The sequence below is a fragment of the Rhinatrema bivittatum genome, chromosome 8 (assembly GCF_901001135.1).
Source record: "Rhinatrema bivittatum chromosome 8, aRhiBiv1.1, whole genome shotgun sequence".
In the NCBI taxonomy this organism is placed as follows: Eukaryota; Metazoa; Chordata; class Amphibia; order Gymnophiona; family Rhinatrematidae; genus Rhinatrema; species Rhinatrema bivittatum.
In genome coordinates, this window is record NC_042622.1 from 62,528,080 (window position 1) to 62,556,016 (window position 27,937).

The 27,937-nt window shown below is 42.4% G+C and overlaps 1 protein-coding gene across 4 annotated transcripts in view; it reads right to left on the reverse strand.

Annotated features, from left to right (window-relative positions):
- Positions 1-20,650: 20,650 nt before the first annotated feature.
- The window catches only part of RALY (RALY heterogeneous nuclear ribonucleoprotein), a 918,689-nt gene continuing 911,402 nt past the window's right edge, over positions 20,651-27,937 (reverse strand). For all 4 annotated transcript variants that reach the window (XM_029612733.1, XM_029612736.1, XM_029612731.1 and 1 more), the window contains one exon: positions 20,651-22,165. The gene's annotated coding sequence lies outside the window, so the exon portion shown is untranslated. The remainder of the gene's footprint in view (positions 22,166-27,937) is intronic.

Below are 27,937 nucleotides of genomic sequence, written 5' to 3' on the forward strand. Positions count from 1 at the left end.
GAAAGATGAGATGTCTAGGTAGCATCGCTTGCCTCCTTAGTTGATACCGTGCGGTCCCTCCCTCAGTAGAGTACCTTCAGTCCGGTATCCTTGAGTGGCGTGGACCTGATTTCGAATCGGCATTTGCAGGCCGAGAGAAGCTCGGCGGAGAAGGTTTTAACCCTCTCACCCCCGTAGCTGGGACCTGTTCCTGCTGTCAGCCAGGAAGGACTGAGCTCAGGTTAAAGAAAAAAAACCAAAAAACTTTTAAGTAAAAAAACAGTGAAAAGGAAGAAAGGAGAAGGGTCTCTTTCCAATTGTTTGGCTGGCCCACTCATGTCTCTGGGGAGTTCTGTGAGGTGAGGAGAGAGTGCAGGAATGGCAGATTGAGCAACCATTTGGCTTGGACATGCTCCCAGGCTTCCATTTTGGTGCGTGATAGACCGCAAGGTAGTTTTGCACATTTTTTGCTGCAGGCTGTCTGGGCACGCCTGTGTGTCTGTGTGCATTTGTCCTGTGACTCCAGTTTGGGTGTTCTTTCTTCTGGACGCACATCTTCTGTGTCCAGCTTAGGAGTTGGTACTGGGCATCCAGTTGGACGAGTGACCTAGATGCGTGTGCTTAGACGCATATTTTTTTGTGTGTCCGTTTTTAGCATGGCTTATATGCGTGGGTAATCTAGGCACAAGCCTTTATTATTCTGCATGCTTACAGCCATGACACGGTGAAGAAGCCTTAAGCACGTATCTATTTGTGCTACATGCCACATCAGAGCCATTCAGCTGGAGCTTTCTTTAAGCCTGTAAGTGCTACTTGGATGCTCGAGGGGATTTACTTCCTTTTGATTTTTGCTGGTGATGGTCTATCTCCTTGGTCTGAGGGGAGTGGGACTGAGAGAGAAGGGGGGGGAGGGTGTCCCTCCCTTGATTGATCCCCGGGTCGAGTCCTCAAGGGACACTTGCTCTCAGGATGTCAGGTTTGGGCCTATGGGGCCCAGAATGGACCTGTCCACCTTTTCCTGGTTAGAATTCTTCCAGGGATAGCAGACATTTCTACAGGTGGTCTTCTGAATCTGCAGTACCTACTAAGGTAGTTCCATGTATTCCGAGTGCTCCTGTCTGTCTCCATGGTCAAGCACTGTGGTGTAGTGCAGTCTGATGGAGCTTGAATGAGGGTGGATCATGATGATACTGATGATGGGGGGGGGGGGGGGGGTGGCTCTCCTGGTGAGGAAGTGGACATTTGGAGCTATATAGAACTCTTTTTTTTTTTTTCTATCTCTTTTTTTTTTTTCTATCTCTTTTTTTTTTTTTTTTTTTAAGAGATGACTTGCCAGGTTTGAGATCTGACATTGAAGACCCTTGGAGTGGCTAGGTCTGACTCCTTGGGGCTGCAGAAAAAGGATCCTATTTTGGTCACCCTGTGCAAGGCTTCTTGTTTCTTTCCCCTTCCGGATGCAATCTAGGAGTTGATTGATCAGGAATGGAGTGTGCCAGAGGTCTTTCCCTAGGGTGGATTCCTTGGTATGTTCTGTCACAAAACATACCATCTTCCTGGTAGAGAGAGGTGCAGCACTGAAGGATGCTTGGGATAGGAGGATTGAAGCTATCCTAAAGCAAACCTTTGAGGCTGTGACAATGAACTTGCAAATTGCTTCTTCTTGCACCTTAGTAGCTCAGGCTACTTTGCATCTTTGGCAAGAATCTGGCGCTGGACCTATGGTAGATTTGGGTGCCGCCTTCTTGGCTCATGTGGGCTGTGACTTGATACGTAAAGCCATCGGAGGAGCTGCGGTCAACTGGCAGCTGTGGCTGCGCAACTTGTCCGCAGATTTTGTTTCAAAGTCCAATCTTGCCAAGCTGCCCTTCAAAGGCCTGCTTTTGTTTGGCAGTGAATTTGAAAAATGGCAAGTAAATGCAGAAAGACCCAGGTCCCTCGCTTGCCAGAGGACAAGAAACACATTGCCCATTTTTTTTTGGGCAACTGGCAGCTCTCAAGTCTACCAGTGTTTTTGGCCTTATAGGGGAAGTTCGTCCCAGAGGTTTTGTCCTTTCCGCAGGTCTCAGTCCTTTTGCCCTCAAGAGCCTCGAAAGGATGCAAGCTCTGGAAGTGGATCCCCTCTGTCTTCCCAATAAAAGTTTGCAGCCTATCCCGTTTTTATCACAGGTGAGCTAGATTACTTCGGATCAATGGGTTCTCAAAGTGATTTGGGATGGGTAAGCTCTAGAATTTCTTTGTATTCCTCCAGATGCCTTCATGGTCTGTCCATGCACCACCTCTCCAGAAGAGGGTAGAAATGGAACAATATTACAATGGCTGTTGAATCTGAAAGCGGTGATTCCCATTCCCGAATTACAGTGAAATACAGGTCATTATTCCATTTATTTTGTTGTGCCCAAGAAGGAAGAGCTGTTTCGGTCCATACTAGATCGTAAGGATGTCAACTGAAATCTACGAGTCATGCATTTCAGGATGGAAATGGTGTTCTCTATTATAATGGCTGTTCAAGCAGGGGAGTACCTCACATCTCTGGATCTGAAGAAGGCCTATGTACATAGTACGCATTCACCTACATTAATTTATGTGCCTACATGTAAATCATTGCGATGGTACAGAAAAGATTTTAAATATTCCCATCTGGCAGGAACATTGGCGGTTCCTCCGATTTTGCTAACCTGGATCATTATTACCAGTTTCAGGCCTTGCCTTTTGGACTAGCCAAGGTGCCCAGGACCTTTTCCAAGTTCATGGTGGTGGTAGCAGTGGCCTTTCACAGGGAGGACATTCTAGTTCACTCTATCCCATGCTACAGGAGCTAGGCTGGGTGGTGAATCTGACCAAGAGCAATTTGCAGCAGTCTTAGATCCTGGAGTATCTCGAGGTTTAATTTGATACAAGGCAGGGTAGAGTATTTCTGCCGGAATCTTGGATCCACATGTTGAAGCTGTGAGTTTGATCCCTGCAGAACTCCCTCCGACCATGTAATCTTATCTATAGGTTCTGGGGTTGATGGTTGCTGCATTAGAAGTGGGTTCCTTGGCTGAGGGTACACATGTGCCCTCTTCAGTGCACTTTGCTCTCCTGATGGAGTCTGCCATCTCAGAACTATGGAATGAGGCTGCCTCTTCCATTAGAGGTGAGATCCCAGTTGGACTGGTGGTTACATGCAGATTATCTCAGGGAGGAAATTTCCTGACAATGCCAGATTGGTTGGTACTCATGACAGATGCAATCCTCCAGGGCTGGGGGTTCTTACTGTCCTGTGTTGGTGGTGCAAGGGTGCTGGAATGCAACAGAGCAGCAGCAGAACATCAGCAGACTGGAGGCATGAGCTGTTTGGCTGGCATGCCTGTGATTTTCTGAGTGGCTAGAGGCTCGGGCGGTCTAGATAATGTTGAAAATGCGATGACAGTGGCTTACATCAATCATCAGGGTGGAACCAAGAGTCAACAGGAGTTGGAAGAGATAGATGCACTCATGGTATGGGTGTAACAGCATCTCCTAAGCATATCTGCCTCTCACGTTGCCAGAAAGGACAATATTGATGCCGATTTCCTCAGCAGGAGAAACTTGGACCTAGGAGAATGGGAGCTGGCGGACAAGGCTTTTCAGCTCCTGGTGAACCTCTGGGGCCTACTGGATCAAGACCTGTTGGCAACCTTCCACAACGCAAAGGTTCCACGCTTCTTTAGTCACAGGCAGGACCCAAAAATGATGGGCATCAATGCTCTTGTTCAGGAGTGGCCACGCAGTGCCCTTCTGTATGCGTTTTTGCCCTGGCCTCTGATAGGCAGGCTGTTCTGGAAGATTGCAAGTCAAACCAACACCATCCTTTTAGTGGCTTCAGATTGGGTACGCTGATCTCTAGAGACTTCTGATGGGCAGTCCCCTCAGGCTACCGTCTCAGATGAATCTCTTCTATCAGGGGCCCATTCTGCACGAGGATCCAGGTCTATTCTGTCTTACGGTTTGGCCATTGAAAGAGCTCTGTTGAAGCAGTGTGTTTCACCTGTGGTAATTTCCACTCTTCGGGCCTGGAAATTTTTTTACTTTTCTAGCCTATGTTAGAGTTTGAGACCTGGTGTTCCGAGCGAGGTACTCAATCACTCAAGGTGGATATTCCTTTGATTTTGAAATTTTTATAGGATGGCTTGCTTAAGGTTTGGCCCTTAACACCTTGAAGGTTCAAGCTGCAGGTCTGGCTTGTTTTAGAGGGAGAGTCAATGGAAGGCCTTTGTCTTCCCATCTGGATGTGTCCCATTTCTTGCAGGGAGTTAAGCATCTTTGCCCCTGTTGCAATTTCTGGTGCCTCTGTGGGACCTTAAATTGGACCTTGAGTTTTTGGCATGTCCAACTTTTCGACCATTGTGTACTCTTTCCTTGTGGCTGCTTACCTTGAAGCCAGTTTTTCTGGTAACCATCTGTTCAGCACGTTGGGTCTCCGAACTGCAGGCTCTTTCCTGCTGTGAGCCTTTCTCTGTATGATTCCGGGTGCTTTTCAACTTCAGATTGTGCCCTCCTTTTTGCCGAAGTAGTTTTGGAGTTTCATTTGAATCAGTTCATTTCTCTTCCTGCCTTGGACAGGGTCAGAGATGAAGCTGAGTACTGTCTTTTGCGTTCCTTGGATGTCAAGTGTCATTTACTGTCATAGTTGGAGATGACTAAGACTGTTTGAAAGTCTGTCCGCCTGTTTGTGCTCCATGGTGGAAGTATACAGGGAGCACCAGTGACACAAGCAGTGATTGCCCGCTGGGTTAAGGAAATAATTATGGCAGCCTATGTGGCTGCTGAGGTTGCCTTACCAAAACAGATTCGACCGCATTCCACGAGGGCTCAGGTGGTATTGTGGGAGGAACTTTGTTTATTGTTGGCTGCTGAAATTTGCTGAGTGGCGACGTGGTCATCTTTGCACGCCTTCTCAAAGTATTACTGCTTGGATGTTAGGGCTAAGGAGGACGTCATGTTTGCCTGGGTGGTATGACTGAACCGCTGCAGCCTCCTGACGTTTTCGAGATTGTTTGGTACATCCCACTCGGGGATTGACCTGCCTGAACACTGAGGAAGGAGAAATTACTACTTACCTGATAATTTCCTTTCCTCTAGTAAGAACAGGTCAATCCCCCAACCTGCCCTCGGCTACCGATGTTTGTTTTAATTTGTGGTTTCTTTGCATCCTAATAAATTTTCCTGGCAGTTGTGCCTGAAATCTTTCTTGGTCTACCTAATTGTGGCTTGGTATTAACAGAACCCATAATTTTCCATTTCTTGATCAGAGTTTGAACAGTACTGATCAGCATGTTCAAATCTTTGGATATCTTTTTATATCCTTTTCCTGATTTATAAAGTTGAACTACTTTTGCTTGCGGATTCTTTGACAGTTCTTTTGCTTTTCCCATATTTCAGTAACCACCAAAGTCGGTGCAGCCTGGAAGAAATGCACAAGGGTTTCTCAAGAGCTAAGAAAGTCATTGATTGGGGCAGACCAAGATGGTCCTGCTTTGAGAAGCAGGGTAGGAGCTCTCTTGTATCCCTGGCTCTTATTTCTTCTTTAAAGAATGCTTTACGCTAAGAGGAAAGCTAAATTGAGGGAGATTGCCCAGGCTTCTCCCTCAAATGGCTTATTTCAGCATTGGATCGAGGGTTTCTTTTCCCCTTCACCAACACTTATGTCTGTTATGAGTGCCGTTGTGGATGCTGATGCTGAGTGGATGTCTGCGCTGCAGGCTGACAAAACATGAGTCCTGGCATGACTACCACACCTTCTCTTCCTTTACCACGCCGGTAGAAGTGGAGTCTAGGCAAGTTAGCCCTGCTTTTAATCGAGCAATTCTGGTGCCTGGGGGAGCCGCTACTGCAGCAGTTTCAGCACATACTTCCGAGGTTTCATCGGAGGAGTTAAGTGGAAAAGTCTCCTCTACTCCCGTTCAGGAAATTACATCTGAAATTCCTCTGAGGCAGTCTTCTTTGCTAGCAATTGGAGGAGACTCCCTGGGAAGTAACTTTCTGAGTGAAGGTGATTTGGATTCCAGGATATGCTCAGTTCCTAAGGTAACTTTAAATAAGTCAGCTGTTATGACATTGAATACTGTCTGGAATGCTTTAGTTGCATTAGAAGCCTCTATTTCCTCACTAACTAAAGTTTCCCTGGACACTAATCAGCGTTTACTGGCAATAGATAGATCAGTTGTTTTATATGTTCTGAAATTGAAGCCTTGGATTCTTGAATCTCTACAGTTGAGAAGATTGTCTGACCTGATTCAATCCAAGAGACTAGAGAACATTGAGAATGTTTTGAGAAGTTCAAATTTGAGTTCTTAATTTTCCTGTTAAGCTTATTCCACCGTTCGATCTTTTCAAGAACTATATTTCTCAAGATTCCCACAGAAATTATGCCAGTAATTACTAAAGCATACTATTTGCTACAACAAGTGATGGGAATTGGGGAAGATCATATGCAAGATGCATCCTTAAATCTAACTGATTTTCTTGAATCATCTCAGGAAGTCATTGTTTCAAAAAGGGGCACTCTATTAGTTACCTTTTTCCTTTTTTGAATGATAGAAATTTGGTATTTCTTCCGTAATAGATTACTGCCCTTCTATAGTCAAACGTTATGGATATTTCCTGATATTACTAGAGTAACCCAAGAATGCAGGAAGACATTTCTTGCTATGCAGTCTGAGGTTTTGTCCTTAGGAGCACAGTTTATATTGAGAGACCCATGCAAATGCTTTGTAAAGTACCTTAAGGTTAATTATGTTTACTTCAAACCTTCTTAACTGAGATTATTCCTGGATTCTCAGGCCTAAATTAGCTCTTTAACAGTAGGTTTTAGATAAGATGGTGTTTGGTCTGTTTCTCTTTTCTTTTTTTTTTTATTTTTGTGTTAATTCGCTTTTTTTTTCTTTTTTGGTCTTCCCTTTTTTCCACCATGATTGTGAAAAAGGTATGAATATTCCTTTTTTTCTATTATCTTGATATACTATATCATTGTACGATTAACATCCTTTTTCACATATTTCTGGAACAAGAAATTCTTGTGTTTATATTGTAAAATTAAATTAAAAATAAAATTAAAAAAAGTCATTGACTGTTTAAACACAGATTTTAATTACAATCAAACAAGGCACAGGTGTGGATATTTACCCTTCATTTGTTAAACAATGAAAAAGTGTGGTGAATCAGTGTCTACTTGTTTGAAGTAAATCTATATCTTATCTTCTTAATGCAAATTATCACAGAAGCTCCTTTTGTCAGATGTTAAACAGACTGTAGAGTAGTGCGTCCCCCAGTAAATGCAGTCTTGAATGGGCACTTGAATTTATTGACTTTGGTGCTTCCTGTCCCTGCCAACGCAGCCTTTGGGCAAAACATGGAACGGGTCAGGGGACACCCTACTTTACATTCTGTTTAACATTTGACAAAAGGAGCTTCTGTGATAATTTGCATTAAGAAGATAAGATATAGATTTATTTCAAGCAAGCAGACACTGATTCACCGCACTTCTTCAATGTTTAACAGAACTTCTCTAGTGTGGTGGTTTTTCCCATTTTCTTCTACCTACTCTTCATTGCCATCTTAACCTGTGTGTGTTAACTTGAGTGTATATTATCAGCCTAAACATTCAAGGGGATGCAAACTTCTGAACAGGACTATTTTATTATTTCCTTTATTGTTATAGTTTGTTTAGTGATTGTGATATTCTGTGATGCATAATAGTTTAATTTGAAACACATTAAAAATAACAGATATATTTTGTCTGATCACTCATATTTTCTTAAAAAGCTACACATCTTACAACTTCTACCAGGGGTATGTAAACATGATCACAACTGTACGTGCCCATTAGCCAGCCCCATGAGGCAACTTTCCTGCTGGCTCTGAAGATAAACCACCAGCAGGGAGCTGATGAAATTCTGCTGTTTAAAAACATATCAAAATGCAGGTTTTTCTTCTTAAATATTCCTGTCTGGGTACTGCATGGATCAGGCAGACACTGGAAAATCGATGTGTGGATAATACAACTTTTTTCTAACAGAATAAGATGACCTCATGCCTCTGAAATCTGTAAAAAGTGAACATTGAGTACCTGCATTCAGATAAGAATGCATCTATGCTCCTGCCTGTGTTAGCCTATAATTCACAATCTGACAGCTATGCTTATGACATATCTAAATTGTGAAATAGAAATATTTACTTTTTAAGCCTTTAGAAAAAATGTTCGTTTTTGTATGCATTATCACTAATATTAAATCTAGGTTTTCTAGCAAATACTTTTATTTGAAAATTATTTATTTAAATTCTTTTACTATACCGATACTCAAGACGGGGTCTTATCGTACCGGTTTACAATATAACAGGGGAAACCAATTAACAGCTAAGTAGAAGGTAAAGTTACAAAAAACAGGGAGCGAAAAACATGGGAGATGGAAGACAGGAAAGATTTAAAACGATAACATCTGCAGAGTGATAAAATAATAAACTAAAAACCATAGAGTAGCGAGACTTAAATAGAGATTTATCCTGGGCGATTATTAACATAATATATCCTGTGGGAGGAGGAGAGATGAGCAGGGGGGAGGGGTGGGAGGTGTCAGGTCAGGGACTGGAAAGGGGAGGGAGGGGGGGGGGGGGGGCGTGATTAGGGAAGAAATCGAAGGGTGAGAGTCAATGTTGGTTGATCGAGGTTCCTTCAACAGTAAGTTTGTGTGAACAACCAGGTTTTCAGTTTCTTTCTGAAGGAGAGATGGCATTGTTCTTGGCGCATATCTGAGGGAAGCGAATTCCAATGGAGCGGACCTGCTGTCGAAAGTGCTCGCTTGTGAATAGAGTTGTGGACCGAGGATTTTTTTTTGGGGGGGGCCTTGAGCGAGCCTTTGTAGGTGATTCTAGTTGGCCTTGCGGAAGTATGTAGTTCGAGAGGGATGGAGAGTTGGAGTGTGGACTGTTGGTAGACGGATTTGTGGATGATGGTGAGAGCCTTGAAAAGTATTCTGTATTGGATTTTTAGGATTGGTGTGATGTGGTCCTTACGACGTGTGTTTGTAAGGATCCTGGCCACTGCGTTTTGCAGCATCTGTAGAGGTTTAGTAGTAGAAGCTGGGAGACCGAGTAGTAGAGCGTTACAATAGTCTATCTTTGAAAACAGAATGGCTTGAAGCACTGAACGGAAATCCTGGAAGTGTAAGAGCGGTCTTACATGTATTACATGTATATGAGGGTAAAGAAAAACAAGCTTGTGATTCTGTAGCTTTTTTTTTTTTTTAAACAGTTTAAAATAATTTTGAATTTTCTTAAAAGAAAAAAACAAGTTATCTTTCTTCCAATATAGCAAAATTTTACACACCAAACACAGCAAATCTTCAAGTAACAAAGAAGAAATGATCTTTTCTTTAATTAAACTGGTTCCTTCTCTCTACTCTCCCTCTCAGGAAGAACATTACATTGGAGCAATCTTTAAAAACAGCATATTCCTTGCAGAACCATGGTCACGTACTTATGGATCTGCAAGCAGGGTTTTCCTTTGAAAGTTCATGGCCACCTGGGGCTGCTGGATATGGACTTTGCATCTATGTTACAGGAGGTGCAAAGTTGGTACTGTAATCATAACACGAAGATTTCAAAATGAAATCCATGTGTGTTTTCTGACAGCTCCACTCAGTTTATCTACCAGTTTGACCATTGAAACACCAGGAACCTTTCTCAAATCTTTTCAAAACACACAAATCCAAATGTTCCAACTTTGCCCAATTAACAGAGTATCCAGATATTTTCCCAAATAAACTAATTATATTTATTAAAAAATATTTATTACACCCTTAAATTCAAAATCTCTAAGTGAGGAACAAGAAAGGCGTGTACAAACAGCAGTGCATCACATTTGTACAATTTCAAACTATATAAATCAACCTTCCCCAGAGCAGATGTTTTTGACACTTTCAAAGAACTCGGGTCTTTCAACATAAACAATATCATCTGCATATAGTAAGTTTTTTTTATTTTGTATTCCCACTCTAGAGATCACCTTAATTTGTTAAGTTTGTCTCAGTTTAATTGTCAAAAGCTCAATAGCAACTGCAAACAGCAATAGTCATAATGGAGTCCCTTGATGGGTGTCTCTGACAAGCTTAAATATTTTCAATAATATTGTAATTGTCTATATTCTCATTGCTGGTTCATTATAAAATAGCACTTATCCAATTAATATTTAGTATATCTAAATTTTCCCATAACTATTATTAAGAATTCCTATTTCACTTTGTCAAAGGCCTTCTTAGCAGTCACTCACTGACAGTAATACACCATTACATTTTTTTTGGTGCATCCTCCCATGTCTTGTTGTACTCTAAGGAAGATCTTCCAGCAATAAAGCCCACCACATCTAGAAGGATAATATGTTTCATGACTTTCTGCACTCATTCAGCTATTAAGTAAAGAAATGTTTCCCTTCTTTATGAATACGCTTGATATATAGTTTAATCTTTACTATTCCAGACTTTCATTAAACAGCTTAATTACCTCTGGTGTCAAGATATCCAAAAACTCTCTATATAACTATAAGGCACCATCCAAAAACTCTCTATATAACTATAAGGCACCATCTTCTGGTGCCTTATAGTTAGGCAGGCAATGAACTGTATTGCATACCTCCTGCACTGATACTGATTTGGTCAATTGGGCATTCTGTTCACAGGATATTTCAGGGACCCTCAGAGGAATATTTCAGGGGATCTATACAGAGTTCTGTAAAACTATTCTACCTCCCATTGATGGTCTTGTACAATAATTAGCAAATTCATAGTTAGTCTTTCTTAAATCTGAGATTATCTGTCCTGTATTACTCTGAAAAGCTGGAATAACTTGACCATCATCTTGTAAAACTTAACATAGTAGCATAGTAAATGATAGCAGTTAAAGACCAAAATTATTTTTTTTTTAAATAATTTCAGAAGCCTGTTCCCTTCTAGATTCTGCCTTATTAGCTTCCACTGTTGTCTACATTGTAAAGTCTGCAGAATAACTCTCAGAAAAGTAATTAATAAAAGTTTGTCTCATCTTCTTCTTTACTACAGTAATACAAAAGGCTCATAGTCAAATGCCATCACCTAGAAGCTGAGGGTGGATTATTTGAACACCATTACAATGCAATCAAAGTATGATCTGACACTCCGGCTGCCTCAGTCCTCACCTTCTCCATTCTACAACAACAAAGCATCTGATAGCATAAAATCTGTCCTAGAAAAGGTCTTATGCCTGTCAGAGAAAAATATATATTCCCTGCTACTTGAATGATGTAATCTCCAAATGTCATTTAGTGCCAAAGATGTCATCTGTTCCTTAATTAACTGTCTAGAGCCTTAATGCATAATATAAACCTCTCCAGACTTCTTAAAATCTTCTCCCAGTATAACATTCTTTCAATTCACATTTTTAATCATCTTAAACATCTTTCTCAGGGGTACCACACAATCTGTAGTGGGATCATAATATGGTAGCAGAATGTAATTTTTTCCTGAAGACTACTAAACCTCTCCCTTCCAGATGCATATAACCCCCCCCCCCCCGGCTTCATCCGTCTTTGTTTTCCCGAGAAGGCCTGTGTCACCCATTTATATTTCAGTTTGGTATATTCCATTTTTGTTACCTCTAACCTTGGGTCTAATCTGCCCCATTGTAATCCGCTTTGAAGTGGCTGACCTGCTGCTAAAAGGCAGAATAGAAATATTTAAATTAAATTAATCCCATTCACATTTCAGGATGATATTTTATAATTTTGTATACTTATTTATAAGAACAAATTGCTTTTATCATGTGCCTATTGCCTATCCTCATCTTGCTGAGTCTCTTGCCATGCCCTCCCCAGCCTCAATCCATACCTCTTCTGCACATTCAAACCAGATCCACCCATGCACAACATCCGCACTGAACACATCCCATGGAAGTGGCAGAATATAGGTACATTTAAATAAACACTCTTTCTACTTAGCCAATCAAAAGGAGAGAGGGGAAGCCCCCAATCCCTTCCAGCACTCCTCTCAGATATACAGAAAACAATCTGCCTGCATTCAAACTCTTTCTAAACCCATCCTTCTATCTCTCAATTAACAGTCAATTCTAACTCCTCATGTATTTACTCCACTCAATAATAAACCCACACATTCAGTATTTCCCCAGCCTTCTACCTAACACATTTCTATTCGTATACACTCAAACCTGTCATCCAGCTGCATACAGTTTCTTTCTGATTTATAGTGATGAATGTACACTGCAACTTTACCATAAAATGTCAAATCTGATTTTCTCTGTCCCCAATTCTCAGACAGTTGATAAACGGAAGTATTTTCAGTTGCTGCGTAGCTGGTCCACTGTTCTATCCTCTTCCTCATGCACGCTATCAGCTTTCTGCACTCCAAATGCTTTATTAATCTCAGATTCTCTCTACAGGTGCCTCAGGCATTTAGCTTAAATCAAATCACAACTGGTCAATAAATCCACAAGAATTCAATCCCTTGCTGAATCAGAAATGTAACTTCTCTGAATTTTTCATGCTGTCTTAAAATCCCATGTGCTAAATCTTGAAAAAAGTAAATTCTCTTCTCACACAGCATGCATTGTTTATTGTTACATGATAACTCTCATTATCTCTTTTTGAACTGCCGTCAAAAACCAGAGACTATTAATTTGATGAAGTCTCTGCCTGTTTGTTGGTTGCAGTGCCTGATGCGCTTTTTCTGTCTTAGAAAGCATAGTGTGTTTTATGTCCAGGGACTTTTAACAGTATTTCCTTCCTGTTTTTGAAACTTCCATATTCCATTCCATTAGACACTCCAGTTATTGTTATGTTATTCACTGAGATCCCAATTTTAAGTCTAGAAGTTGATATAGCACTGTTCTAATAGTTTGTATTACTTTGTTTTATCAGAGTACTCTTGCTGCATTCATATCCTCCAGCTCCGAATCGGTGCTCTTCCATATCAACTCTTTGATTTTTTTCAAAGTTTATTTTCAGATCTGAACCTTCTGATCTCACCATCTGCCTCAGTTCCAGCTAATGAACCTCTTATAAATCAGCATTTAAGGCCTTCTTCAGTGGTGGTCTCATCAGATGATACATCACTTTCTTCCTCCTCTATTCCAAAAGCCACCATTTTCACATGAGCTCCTTTGCGGCCTGGGGTTTTCTGCACTTCTTTTGACATCTCTGGAGAGGAAGTATATTCACTGATTTCTTCTCAACTTCATCTCATAGGTTCTCAAAACAGTTTAATTGCTGCTTTATACCAATTTGGGCACAGAAAAACAGGTATTTAAGTGGCTAGACAGGAGAGTATGGAGGGAGCTGCTGCCTGACATGTTCCCTCTACAGCATCCCACATGATTCCCTGTAATCTTATTTTTGCTATATTCAAAGGAATCCATATCTCATAACCTTTTTTTTTTTGGGGGGGGGGGGGGGGGGGGGGTAGGTAAGCATATTTTGGTTTAAGGGCCAGATGCTCTTACAATTAGGGATGTTTATTATGAGATCTATTGTCAGTAGTACCATATTGGCTTTGCTTTTGGGCCCTAAAAGATTGTTTTATTCCATGTACTTTTGCTGATTATCATATGATCATTTCTTCCTTCTTTTCTGGAAAATCACATATATTTGCTGTTTCTGCTCTTCATTTGGGTGCTCTGCCAATTCTCTTCTTAACTTTTGCCTGATCTGGTGGGATCACTTGCAAATTTATGATCACTTCTTGTGCCTAGGGATTAATAACACCAGCTAGTTCTGTGCATGGATTGACAAATTCTCTCCCTTGCCCTCAAAATGAGTAGGTAAAATTGTATTCAAAATGTGAATTTTACCAATCTGTTCTCTTTTATAGAATCCATAACTTCTGCTGTGCATGACTAATAATTTCAGGACTGTGAATGCAGCATTAGGTATTGCATCTCTCAACTAAGCATATGGAGGAACTTCCATCTTTGCTAAATGACAACAATAAACATTAAAAGTTGTGCACTGCTGTTTGAGTTGATGGAGGTGGCTGCTTTGATGTCTACATTAGAGGAAAAGGAAAAGTAGGTTTGGTAAATAATTCAGTCAGTGCAAGAAACTGATCTAATACAACATTTATAGAAGCTTGGTAAGGATGGGCATGAGAGTAAAAAATATAGTATAAAAATATTATAGATCATAAAAAGATGTTTTTATCTTTGGTTGTTGTGTTATGGCCAGGTATTGAACAGTATTATGGTCTTTGTTTTCAAAGATAATTTAGAGTATCCATGTTTCCAAAGTGCGTAGTATAAATGAATCCCTAAGCAATAGATTTGGCTAAGTCTTCCTCTATCAATCTGCAGGGCCTTGTTTCCCACCTGTCTATTTTCCTCTTTGAGATCATGCCATTTCTTTCAATTCATCAAGCAACCATGTGGATACTCACATGACATTAGTCTGGCATAAGGTAGGTAGGGTGATTCTTATTTTTGCCTTGATTTGAAGGCAGCGAAGCAATGTGCCAAGGCGATAGCTAAAGCCAGAAGAATGCCGGGCTGCATAGAGAGTATGAAAAAAAGAGGTGATAATGCCCTCGTACAGGTCCTTGGTGAGGCCTCACCTGGAGTACTGTGTTCAGTACTGGTGCCCATATCTCAAAAAGAATAAGAGACCAAGATGGAGGCGGTCCAAAGAAGAGCGACCAAAATGGTGAAGAGAGAGGAGGAGAGGCTGAAGGATCTGAATATATGTATACCCTGGAAGAGAGGAGGTGCAGAAGAGATATGATACAGACCTTCAGATACCTGAAAGGGAAATGAATAGAACTAGGGGTCATGAAATGAAACTCCAAGAAGGATGACTCAGAACCAGTGTCAGGAACTATTTCTTCACAGAGAGGGTGGTGAATGCCTGGAATGCCCTTCTGGAAGAGGTGGTGAAGATGAAAACAGTGAGAGAATTCAAAAGAGCATGGGATAAACACTGTGGATCCCTAAAGGCTAGAGGATGGGAATGAAGTAAAGAGTGCAGGAGGGTAACTTGCTGATATGGCACTTACTATGCTTAATCACTAAGGGGGTCATTTATCAATGTGCTATATGGCGTTTTTGCGTGCGAAAAGCACCTTTAATGTATGCGAAAACACCATAAAGCATGGTGCGATGCAAATTAGGAAAAGGGAAGGAGTTTGGGGCGGGATTTCTGGCCAAGTGGGCTGGCTTCACAATTTGCAAAGCCATATTGCACAGCTTTAACTACACCTTTTTCATTTACGTTAAGCCATGTTTTCACAAATAGTGTTTTCAGTATTTTAAGCTGGAGAGAGAGAGAGACTGCCTAGCTATAAGGCCCTCATACTAGGTAGGTATTTATACCTCTATATGAGGCCCACCTAGCTACTCGAGGTGAGGTTTAGGTATTAATGTAGGGGTTAGGGGCCACTTTGACATTCAGCGTGCAACGTACAAACAAAACAGTGCACTCTTGTAAAGATTTGATGACCTTCGGAGTGAGGAAACTCCCCAAAGATGAGATTTGTGCAATGTTCTCTCAACCTAACTTGATGGACTCTCTACCTGGGTAACATCTATCTCTCTCTCCCTCTCTCCCCCCCCCCTTCCCCCCCAGTGCCTATGTGAAGTGCTAAGATAGCGCCCTTTGCGATAAACAGCCTATTACCATAAGACAGTGCATTTTTATAAATCCAGGCCTAAGCCTGATACTTTTGATGCAGCTCCATCATTGCTCTCTGCTACCGTGGCAACGGTTAAGGGAAATTGGATTCAAACAGCCTCCGAAGGCCCTGACATTTACGGTCTGGGAAACTGATTAAGCATGGGGGTAACCTGCACAGTGCAGCAGATACAGGCATAAGCTTGCTGGGCAGACTGGGTGGATCATTTGGTCCTTTTCTGCTGTCATTTTTATGTTTCTGTAAGTTACTAGAATTAACTGACTAGATACCACTAGAGAGCCTTTTTCAACCATGGGTCAGTTATGACACAGAGGCAGAAACAAATGCCATTTATGAAATTCAAAATGATTACATATTTTGCATTTGAACTGAACTGGAACCGAATCTTTGTACTCCTTGTTGCTGTTCCAATGAAATTCCATGTGAAAACTCTGTTCTATAGTAACTACCATGCTATAGAAATTGAACTTTGTATCATTTGCCTGTTTGAACACTAAGGGGTAGGTTTTGAAAGGTTTACGCACGTAACCCTTTTAAAACGCCCCTGTGCGGGCCGAGCCTATTTTGCATAGGCTCGGCGGCGCGCGCAAGCCCCAGGATGCGCATAAGTCCCGGGGCTTCGCTAGGGGGGCGTGTCGGGTGGGTGGCGCGACGTTTGGGGCGTTCCGGGGGGCATGTTGGGGGCGTGGTGCCAGCCCGGAGGCGTTCCGGGGGCGCGGCCGAGGCCTTTGGAACAGCCCCCCGGGTCGGGAGATGCCGCATGCGAGTTACGCCTGCCAGAGGCAGGCGTAACTTTTACAACAACAGTAAGGGAGGGGGGGTGGGTTAGGGAGGGGAAGGGCCGGTGGGGGGGTGGGTGGGAGGGGAAGGGCAGCACGCGCAGGGCTCTGTGCGCGCAAGTTGGACAAATGTGCACCCCCTTGTGAGTGCCGACCCCGGATTTTATAAGATACGCGCGGCTACGTGCGTATCTTATAAAATCCGGCGTACTTTTGTTTGCGCCTGGTGCGCGAACAAAAGTACGCGCACGCACTGTTTTTTAAAATGTACCCCTAAGAAGTTAATTTTAAAACAAGCGCATGGGCACGCTAGGGAACGTATGCTGGAATTTTGAGTTGTGTACAAGTATGTGCGTAAGGTTTAGAATACCCCTCCCTCACATAAATGTGCTCCTAAATTTAAGAGGTTACTAAAGCTAACGTAAAGCGCATATCTTCTTAAAGAAATTGTTAGCTTTTACGCATGAAGGAAAGCGGATTTTAAAACATGCTCACGGGAAGGCTATTCCCAATTTTACTCATTAGTCCACCATTGCCCAGTCTATCTCAAGGTCATCCAGACCTCTCTGGTTCTTCATTCAGCACTTACCCAAGTTAACCCAGACCCCTTACCATGTTGTGTAAGCTGTAAAAAAACAAACAAACAAAAAAAAAACCCACCCCAATTTCTGCAGACTTGCATCTCATCAGGAGCAGCAGTAAACGTATGTGGCTAAGTCTGCCATGTGCTGCGTGCATGTTGACTCCGACCCTTTATACGCAAGCACATACATGTAAGCATGTAAGTTGGGGTTTTGAAAATATGCATTGCTCACGCATGGGCAGATGCTTGCATATACGAGCCTTTTAGCTCGAGCAACATTTTTTAAATCAATTCCTAAGGAGGCAATTACACTGCTTGTATTCTGGAAAACCCCATTCATGGTTTTTATTAGGGATGCGCAGGCCCAAAGATGCTTTTTTTTTTTGTTTTTGTTTAAATCTGAAAATCTTTTTGTTTAAGGTTTTTGTTTTGGTATCTTTACCAAAATGAAATATACATTTAGAAAACACCCAAAACTGATAAACTTCCCCAAACTGCTAGGGAGTTTTACCGGCCTGCAGCCTGCTCCGCAGTGCCACGGTCTGTCCCGGAGCCTCCTCTGACCCCCTCCCTCTTCCCTTCCTGAAATGATGTTGGGACTGAGAATCACTCCAGGCCTCACTTACCCCTCCCATGGAGTTGTTGGCAGCGGCAGTCGGCCCTGAGACCAGCGCCATAGCAACTTTAAAATGACGCCGTCTTAGGGCCAGCCGGCTCCATTTTCTTCTTGACATTTCCTATTTCTTTTCAAACAAATGCACATCCCTCATTTTTACCCATCTGGTTTGCCAAAATTCTCAAAGCAAAACTACATAGATAGTTCTGATTTGATTCTCATCCTGTGAAAAGTACTCACACAAATTTGTACCTACCTATTGTTGAGTACTCTTTAGGAAAGTGCTCACACAAGAAGTAAACAATAGGGGCAGTTTTGATTATTCAGAACTACCTGTGTAAGTGCCTTTTCTGACCAAAGCCTGCCATGGGAATACGTCTGAAGATATGAGGGTAAAAATTCTTGTGTTGCTGACATACATAGTTATTTTTTATTACCAGCATATGGACAATAAAAAAAAAAAAGCTCACTGCTTTACTTTTAGAAATGGCTTTGATTATTGCCTTCCAGCTACCTCAAAGTAAAGCAGGCACTCTGGGAAACAGCCAGCCATTTTGTTGAAATCAAGTTGATTGCTCGGGTTAAGGCTGCAGTGTTGCCCACTAAAAGCCCGATTTGTTAGAGTCTCTGGGAAGCACATCGACTTTATGTCAGCATGTTAGGACTTTAACCGGCCTGGGAGAAACGCAGCTACAAATAAGGATGCCAAATGCTAATTTTTTTTTGAGCTTGGTCAATTTTGATTCAAAATTGCCAAAAGGTTTGCCCTTCTTGGCAGTTACCTCGTTGACCTCTGGGTCCACAGAAAATTTAACTTTCTTCTTTCTCTGCAAAAATAATATATGTAGTTTTGAAAATACCTCCCTCAAATTAATCCTGTTCTGGGAATGCCTCGGCACAATGTGGGTAAAAGTGGGAGCATTGTTCAGATATAGAGAGGGTGAGCAATTTTCTAGGGATGTGCAGAAATAAGGTTTTCATTTTGGTGTTTGTTTTTTTCATTTCAGATTTCTTTCAGGATTCAGTTCAATTACAGGTAGATTTTGAAAGGTGCGCTGGCTCATTTTATAACATGTGTGTGTCGGCACGCGCATGTTATAAAATCGTTGGGTCATGCACACATGCGTGCCAGATTTTGTAATCCGCACGCACATATTGGGGTACAGTTCTGCAAAATTCGTGCGGCGACCCATCCTGGCCTTCCCCAATTTCCTCCCAGTCCGCTCCAATTAAGGAGTGAACTGGGAGGGAAATTCCCTACCCCCCTACCCTAGCCTCCCTTCCCCTCTCCTCTCCTCCCTGCCCCCTATCCCTATTCTATCTACCCCCCCAATTTGTTTTGTTTTACCTTTTGCTCCTCAACAGGAGCAGTAGCAAGTTGCACGTGTCGGCACCTTCCCTGGCACAGCAAATGGCCGCTATACTGGTGCCTCCAGCCCCGCCCCTCGGACCGACCATTTATCTGGGCCCAGCACTTCGGCACATAACAGGGTTTACGCGTGTGGCTGGGCCCTTATGAAGATGCGCGCGATGCACACAAGGCCCGGCCACACGCGTAACTCATGTTTTTTAGGCGTGTGGGGGTTTAGAAATCGGGCTGATAATGTTTATTTTGGTTCAGTTTGTTGCCAAACCAAAGTAAACATTAAATTAAAACAAGAACAAAAGAAACAAAAAAATGAACAAATTCATTATTATCCCTTTATTCTTTCCATAGTAGTGCTAAAGAGGCATGAGTGATCCCCAGTTGCTCCTGGACCCCTGGGTCCTCAATCAAACTGGTCAGCACCATATTGTTTTAAGGTGCCATTTTTAAAGAGGAGCAGCTAGGGTAGGAGTGACTGGGGATTGCTCCTGCCCTTTTAGCACCACTATGGAAGGGGTAGAGTGGTGGCTGGGGCTGTGATTTTTAAAAATTTCTTGGCAAACATTGGGGTGGATTTTAAAAGGGTTAGGCGCGTAATATACGTGCCTAACCCTTTTAAAACCCTCCTGTGCGTGCCGAGCCTATTTTGCATAGGCCTGGTGCCGCGCACAAGCCCCGGGGCGGGACTGGAGCCTCCAGGCACAGTGGCCATTTGCTGCTGTGCCCGGGATCGCGGGCCAGCCATTGGCTTGCGCGCGCAACCTACGCCTGGCAACTTGTCTTTCAACTTTTAGGAACTTGTCTTCCAACTTTCAGGAAAAGACTTAAAACCTGGTTATTTATGAAAGCATATCCAGAAACCAACTGAACCTTAATTCACCTTAATCAACTCTGACCACCCAACAGGCAAAGGCCAATCTAAAACTGTGCCAGGTTTGGGCAGTTTTTCGATCTTCTGTTAATATCAACTCTTCACTGTTCCAAGTTGTATTATGTCCCTGTTATATTGTAACTGCTACTTTTTTCTGTTGCACCTGTTAATGTTATTATTCTTCTCACTTTCTGCACACCTTGTTTATTGTAAACCGGCATGATGCGATTTCCATCGCGAATGCCGGTATAGAAAAAACCCAAATAAATAAATAAATAAATAACTTAGAGGATAAAGGTAAGGGGGGTTTTAGGTAGGGCTGGGGGGCGGGTTAGGTGGGGGGGGGCGGTAGGGAACGGAGGAAGGCTGTGCGGCTCGGTGCGCACAAGTTGCACAATTGTGCACCCCCTTGCACGCGCCAACCCCGGGTTTTATAACATGTGCGCGACTGTGCACATGTTATAAAAGTGGGCGTTCATTTGTGCGCGCCAGGTTGTGCTCACAAATGTACACCTGCGTGCACCTTTTAAAATCCGGCCCATTGCATGTTATTTGCCAAAACAAAAACACCCCAAAATGTTCAGGGTTTTCAGACCCCATAGGAATGCGGTTTGTTTGAAATGAATTGAACTGAAAATGGCCTTGGATTTCTAATTTGTTTCAAATGAATGCACATCTCTACAACTTTCAACATTCCCCTTTATCTGGGTAAATGGCTTTTGAAATTGCCCTTCCCATGTAGAACTTATTGAGGTCTCCTAAACACCAGGATTTCATGACAAATTCTTGGTTTTATTTAACAAAAAAATCCTGCCACACACAAATTCCTATAATTTATTATAAACCACAAGTTTCTGTTGTAAAAGTTAAGGGAATTAAAACACTTACTTTTCTTGGTGTTGGTTTGATGTTTTCAGACTTTGATTTTCTTTTGCTGTGCCAAGAAAAGCTTCACTATTCTTGCTGTTTTTTTTTTTTTTTACACTTCCGATACATGGAATCTCCAAGCAAAGGCTTTTCTCTTGCTGGACAACTATTTACAGTGTGTATATATAGGCTTAACTGTCACTTAATAATCTTAGAGTAACAGTTCAACAGACTTCCAAGAAGTATTACATAATTGTTTTTATTTGTTTTCAGTCTTTTAAGCACTGCTCTGGAATTGGACAGTCCATTGCTGGCCAATCAACTATGACTGACATCTCAGTGGCTCATGACATTACAAAATCTCTTGGATACACAGAGTTCAAACCAAAGCAGCCTGGAACAGCTACAGTAGAAGTTAATTTAATATCTTTTAAAACAAAATGCCTTTCATAGGCATATGGTACAACCAGAATGGTCACCCATTAGATATAAGGGAAGAGTTTCTGTGATTTCCTCAAGGTTTTACCATTTGTCAACAAAAGAATCATATCCCCTTACTTCTCAGTGAGACCTTTAGCTAATGGGAGACCTTTAGGAATTCTATATTCCTAGTGATGCCCACCACGTGAACCTTGGAACATGGTCTGGAAAGTAAAGTTTTCTTTAAATGGATTGGATCAAAACTACTTTACCATCATGGTCTGTGAAAATGAAGGCTGCAGTTGTGCATAATTGACTTTTGTAAGTTAATCTGTATGATGAACTTTGCTGGTCTGATTGCTTTCCTAAAGAGGAACCTCTGATCTTATTTTCAACCTGTTTAGCCCTGTATCACAGTGAATGGCCAGGGCATATTTCTGCTTCCCTTCCACTGGAAATGGATCATGCATCTGAGGTTCATAGGGGTGAGAGGTACTTTAACTGGCTGGCAAGCAGAGACAGGGCAGCTCTTTTTCTGCTTGATTCTAAGAATGTAAACATGAACTATGAAAATCCTGCTTTCCCCTTCCTTGGGTCCTACAATCCAAAATATTTACAAATTACAAATCTATTGGGCCCATATAATCATAGGCACACAAGTCAAAAAAAAAGTCTCAATGTCGATGCTGTCCAATAATTTTTTTTTTGTTATATATATAATACAATCTCAAATCTATTTTGTATTCAGCAGTCATGTTGACGCCTACATGAACAGAACAAGTTCAGGTACAGGTGATGGAGGTTTTTATCCCCTCCCCCCAGAAATGATTAATTTTACAAATGAATTGAAAATGGTGGGCCCATTCATTTTCCAGATTCTGGTTTGGGTGATGTTGATGGCAATCCTCAGTTTCTTGCTTATCCAGCTCAGTGCTTCTCTAGCAGTGTGTTATCTCGATATGTTCTCTCGAGCCCCTGCTGCTGTTGCTTCTGTTCCTGTTGCACTAGAAGGGTAAAGAAACAACCGTTACTAGCACATCTTCTTTTGCAGTGCCTGAGAAGCTGACACAATTCACAGGTCGTGCACACTTGGCTCTTTCCCTGAAATAAATCTATGATGGCGAAGTACAAGAAGTTACTTTCATTCAGGGCAGTCACAGGGAGCCTGATAGAACAAAAGCAGGATGTTTTACGTTGGTATTTGATGTTGATGGCTACCAGTTTCTTAGCAAGGAGCTCGCACCAGTTCTGCTCCACTTCAGCCTCCCTTCAGCACATCACTGTTTTGGATAATGTGGCATGCAGACTTTGGACTGCCATTCAAACATACTCTTAATACAGCAGTGGCGACTGAAATTAAAGTGTGAGAGTGCAGTTGCACTATCTATGGAGAAAAAGAAAGAATAAGATTTTGTTTGCATAATAATGTGTGCTCTGAATGTCCCTCTCAGCAGCCCCCAACGCTGCTCGTGACTCAGCAACGCCAAAGGGTAGGAGAGTGGTGCCAGTGGAGACAGATCAAATAGTCTAATTATTAGTAACACTGACTGAGGACACCCAGGGGCATCCGAGTTAGTCTCTTTCTCAAGTAAATGTTGCCATGGGAGCAATGGAGCCTAATCTAGTTTATAACCCACCTGCTGCCATTGTAATAGATTCAAATGTGGAAACAGGGGAAAGTATACATGGGATAGTTTTGCCCATTAACCCTGCTGCTTGAAGATGGTCATGCTTTAAATGTTATCTTGCAGGGTATTTTGGGAAATGCTAGGAAGATGCAGTCTCTTTGACATTTGCTGGCTTGGATGAATTCTATTTATTTATTTATTTATTTTTACCATCAAAAGGTGAGACTGAATAAGATGAAAACCCCCCCCCCCCAACATAATTGTTGGCGAGTTTCCCCTGGTTCATAAAACCACAAGAGGGCTTTCTCTTTTCTTGTTTGTTCTCTTTATGCTTTTTCTGCAGTACGATTACTTTGTATAAGTTTCAAAAGAACATTTTCAGGGCAGATCAGAACCAATAGGAACCTTTAGGCGGGGTCCAAGATCATTTAATTAAAGGCAAAAAGCATCCACCCTGACCCACCCATCCCTAGAATCGGCAAACTGTAACAAACAAACCCAGTAATGTGTAAGAAGTGAGTCAGGAGACTGTGGAGGGCAAGAGACAAGAAAGCCAGCCTCCCTCCCAGCAAGGAAGAGCTACAGTTACTGGCCCGGTGAGGCGTCAGGAAAATCCATGCGCCTGCCTCGCTGTAAAGCCCTAGGAGACTCCTGCAGAACAGCCTCGATCAGTCCCAGCAAGGACCCCGTTCCCTTGCATGTTAATGACTGCATGCCGCAGCTGTCTCATGTTTTTAGTCAGAATATCCACCACCGTGTACTTGTTTTTAAACCCTCCAATTATTCCTCCCTTTCAGATTTAGACTTTTGTTTAAAAGATCTTTTTAAGAGGAAAGGACATTTTTTCAAAGGTTTCTTTATAGGTAATGGACATGTTTACCAGCATAAAACAAGGTTATGAAAAATGCCTGCCTTGTATATTATGTAGCTAAATGTACCTGCTCTCCATTACAGTAGGTGAAAAAGGGAGAGAGCAGGGATGGGAAAAGTAGAGCAGGGATGGGAAAAGAAAAGCAGGCATGAGGATTTCACTTTTAGATCCCCGTATATGTATCAGAGCCGGTGCAAAGCGCATGACTCTTTTTCCCTACCACCCCAACATTTTCTAGGGGGAAACTTTCTGGGTAGTTTCCCTTTGAAAAAGAGTTTGCAGGTCCATGGGTGCACAGTACCTGTGAATGGAGAAGCTGACCGGGGAAAATTGCAAAGGCAAAAAAACAAAACAAAACAAAAAACCAGAAAAAGAAAGACAGCTTTAAGATGCTCAATGACAGGAAACATTTGTTCTGCAGGCTAGCAGATTTTTCTGCATCACAAGTCAGTTTTAAATATCATCTCTCCACAAGCTATTTCTCTCGCTCTTGCTCACGGCCGAGCTCAGTCACACAGCGAATTGCGCCTGATCTAGGGAAACGAGACAAGACATTGTCCAAGGATTCAAAAGCAGGGGCAGTTCTATCATGAGGGAGGGTGAGGTGGCCGCCTTAGGTGGCAAAATTTGGGGAGCAGCAAAAAGTGCCCCCCCCTTAAAACACTCCTGTGGCAGCTGCCTCACCTTGCCGCAAATATGAGGCCTTAATGCCCACAGAGCAGAGTGGCCACTGCGGAGCCCATCCTAGCCTTGGCCAGAAGAGAGGCCCAATGGGGCTTGCAGAAAAGCCTGGCTGCAGCAGAGCCTGTCCCTTCACAGCTGGAAGAAAGGCCTGGTGGAGCCTGAAGAGCGGCCTGGCTATGGCCCAAGAAAGAGAGGAAGAGGCCTTAGAGAGAGAGAGAGAGTGTGTGTGTGTGTGTGTGTGTGTGTGTGTGTATGTGTATGTGTATGTGTATGTGTATGTAAGTAAGAGTAAGTGTCTGTGTGCTTGTATGAATGTTGTGTGTGTATGAGAGCCTATATGCATGTGTGAGTGGGTGTGAGAGAGTATGTGACAGAGCCTGTGTGTGTGAGAGAGACTGTGGGCCGGATTTTAAAAGCCCGGCACGCCTACAGCCCCGGGGCTTCGTAAAAGGGGCGGGGAGGGGGCGTGTCCGGGGTCAGGGGGCGGTTTGGGGTGGGACCGGGGGCATGGTCGAAGTCTCCGGACCAGCCCCCAGGTCGGGTGATGGCACGCAGATTTACGCCTGCTTTCAGCAGGCGTAAATCTACCAACAAATGTGTGTGTGTGTGGGGGTTTAGATAAGGGAAGGGAGGGGAAGGTGCGGGGGGGTGGAAAGAAAGTTCCCTCCGAGGCCGCTCCGATTTCGGAGCGGCCTTGGAGGGAACAGGCAGCGCGTGCCGAGCTCTGCGCGCACAAGTTGCACAAATGTGCACCCCCTTGCGTGCGCCGACCCCGGATTTTATAAAATATGCACGGCTACGCACGTATCTTATAAAATCCAGCGTACTTTTGTTCGTGCCTGGTGTGCAAACAAAAGTACGCGCTCGCGCAAATTTATAAAATCTACCTCTATATGCACGTATGTGTGTGTGTGTGTGTGTAAGAGAGAGAGGGTATGAGTGAGAGCCAGTATTTGTGTGAGAGAGATGTGTGTGAGAGTATGTATTTGTATGTGAGAGATGGTGTGAGTGAGTACTCATGTGCATGTGAGAGTGTGTGAGAGAGAGATGATATGAGTACCTGTGTGCATGTGAGAGTGTATGACAGAGCTGTATGATTGTGTGTGTGTGTGAGAGAGAGGTTATGCTTGAGAGCCTGTGAGTGTATGAGAGAGGGAATGTGTAAGTGTGTGTGTGTGTGTGTGTGTGTGAAAGAGATGATAAAGTTTGTGCATCCTACCAATCCACATCATTTCATGGTGACTGGAAGTCAAAAGATTTCATGTATGGAAAGTGGGGAATTATTTTATTCCTATTAGTTTTAATTGTTGAGTGTTGTTTTATATGTCTGCTATTTTGAAATATTATATTGGTTTTTAAGAACTTTAAAACATTTTGAGTTTAATTACTGAATGATGTTCTGTTAGTTGTTCTGAAATATTTATTTGTTCTATTAGTATAATTTTACTATTATGATTGTTATATTTTTTATTTTATTATTGATTTATGAGGAATGATGATGTTTCTGTTTTTCCATTGTTGCATTGCATACAAAATGTGGCTTCTTGTGGGTTCCAGTTCATTTTTTGTCTGCATGTTTCTATTTATAGTTTATGGTGTCTTTATTCTGAATTTGGTGAGGATCCATCTGTGCTCTGCGTGTGTGTCTGAGATGAAGTATTCTGCTGGCATGTAGTTTTGGTTTAGGGATCTATAGCAGCCTAGCTTGTTCTGTTTTCCTAATAGGATTAGGATTGGTGTTTTAGGGCCTGGTGTAAAATTTGCAGTGTCACCTTTAATAGATAGGATTGTTTCTGTTTGAGTGTTGGCAGTTAATGCTGTTTTAGTATAGGAGGTGTACTATATTGTAAATCTAATTCAGTTTACTCATGGCTTTCTGAGACTGAACACAGTTTACAATAGGCTTCATACATATGGGTTTGAAGTTTCTTTTTTGCAGAGTTTTCTGGTTAGTACCACACAGCAGTGCATGTAAAGATAATATACATTTTGTGAAATTTTTATCGCAGAAGACTATGAATGCCCTTTTTCATGTAAAATCTGTTATTTTAAATGCATAATTTATAACTGTTTGTGGTGAGGGCTGGGAGGAGGTACAAGGCTGTAAGATTCGCCTAGGGTGCCTAATACCTTTGAACCGATCTGGAAAAAGTCACCCCCCCCCCCCAATTCATCCATCTCCCATTTCCACAGGGGGCAAATGGTGGCAGGATTGTCTGCTCCTTAGAAATATTATGACTGACACGTATCTGTCACTGCTCTGGGAACTCTGACCCCTGCAATCCCCCTTCTGCAGCATTTCAAATCACCGAAAGGGCCAGACTCCAAGGGGAATTAGAAGTAAATGGGCAGAAATCCCATCAAAGTAGTATGCGAGATAACCAGGCGCCGCTTAATAAACTCGATTTGCTTCAAATCATTACCAATGGCTTTCCTATATCTTGGCTTCTTGTAATATTCTAGTAGTATAGAGCTAGCTTCCCTGACTTGGCCGTACTTCCTGTCACATGAAATTGTGGTATCACTTTAAAGCTGAGTCCCTAACTTTCATGTCTGTTTGCTGTTTGCCTTGGCACGGCATCTGTTTTGCTTGGCATCCTCCTGCTATAGCTGGAGGACATTTTATTTCTGTTCAAGCTTATGTTTCCAGCTGTCAACATTAGAACATAAGAACATAAGAAAATGCCATACTGGGTCAGACCAAGGGTCCATCAAGCCCAGCATCCTGTTTCCAACAGTGGCCAATCCAGGCCATAAGAACCTGGCAAGTACCCAAAAACTAAGTCTATTCCATGTTACCATTGCTAATGGCAGTGGCTATTCTCTAAGTGAACTTAATAGCAGGTAATGGACTTCTCCTCCAAGAACTTATCCAATCCTTTTTTAAACACAGCTATACTAACTACACGGTACACTGCAAGCCACCGGGCTTGCAGTGTACCGTGATCCTGGAGCAGAAAGGGAGTTGATAAAGGTGCCAGGTGGGAAGGTTGGGTTTGAGGTGGGGGGAGGAGAGGAGAGGGAGAGGAAGGGGCATGGATTGAGGGGAGTTCCTTACCAGGCAGGGGACAGTGGAAGAGGTGAGGCTGGCACCAATCCATCATACTTTTATTTTTAAATAATTGGAGGGGACCGGGGGCAGGGGGGAATCATGTTTTTATATATATTGAGTAGAGGGCTGGGAATCGGGCCACTATGCCTGTGCATAAATTGTTTTTGAAGACCATTGCCACTTAACTGACTATATTCAAAAGAATATATCCAGTTAAGGCTGGAGTTAGCTGGATAAGTTTCCCAGGTAATTTGTCCCCGCCCAAGATCTCCCCTGAAATGCCCATTACTTATTTGGCTAATTTCTCGCTGGATAATGACTTAACCAGCTAAAAGTTAACCAAATAAGTACTGCTGAAACTGAAAACTCTGAGCAGCCATCTACGGTGTTCAGGGAGTGTTGTTTAATCATTTTGGAAATTGAAAACTCAGCATTTGACTGGATAACGTATGATTGATCCAGCTAAATGCCTTTGACTATTGGTCTCTCTAATTCTGTTCAACATACTTTACATATTCTGCCTAGAACTAGTCCCAGTATT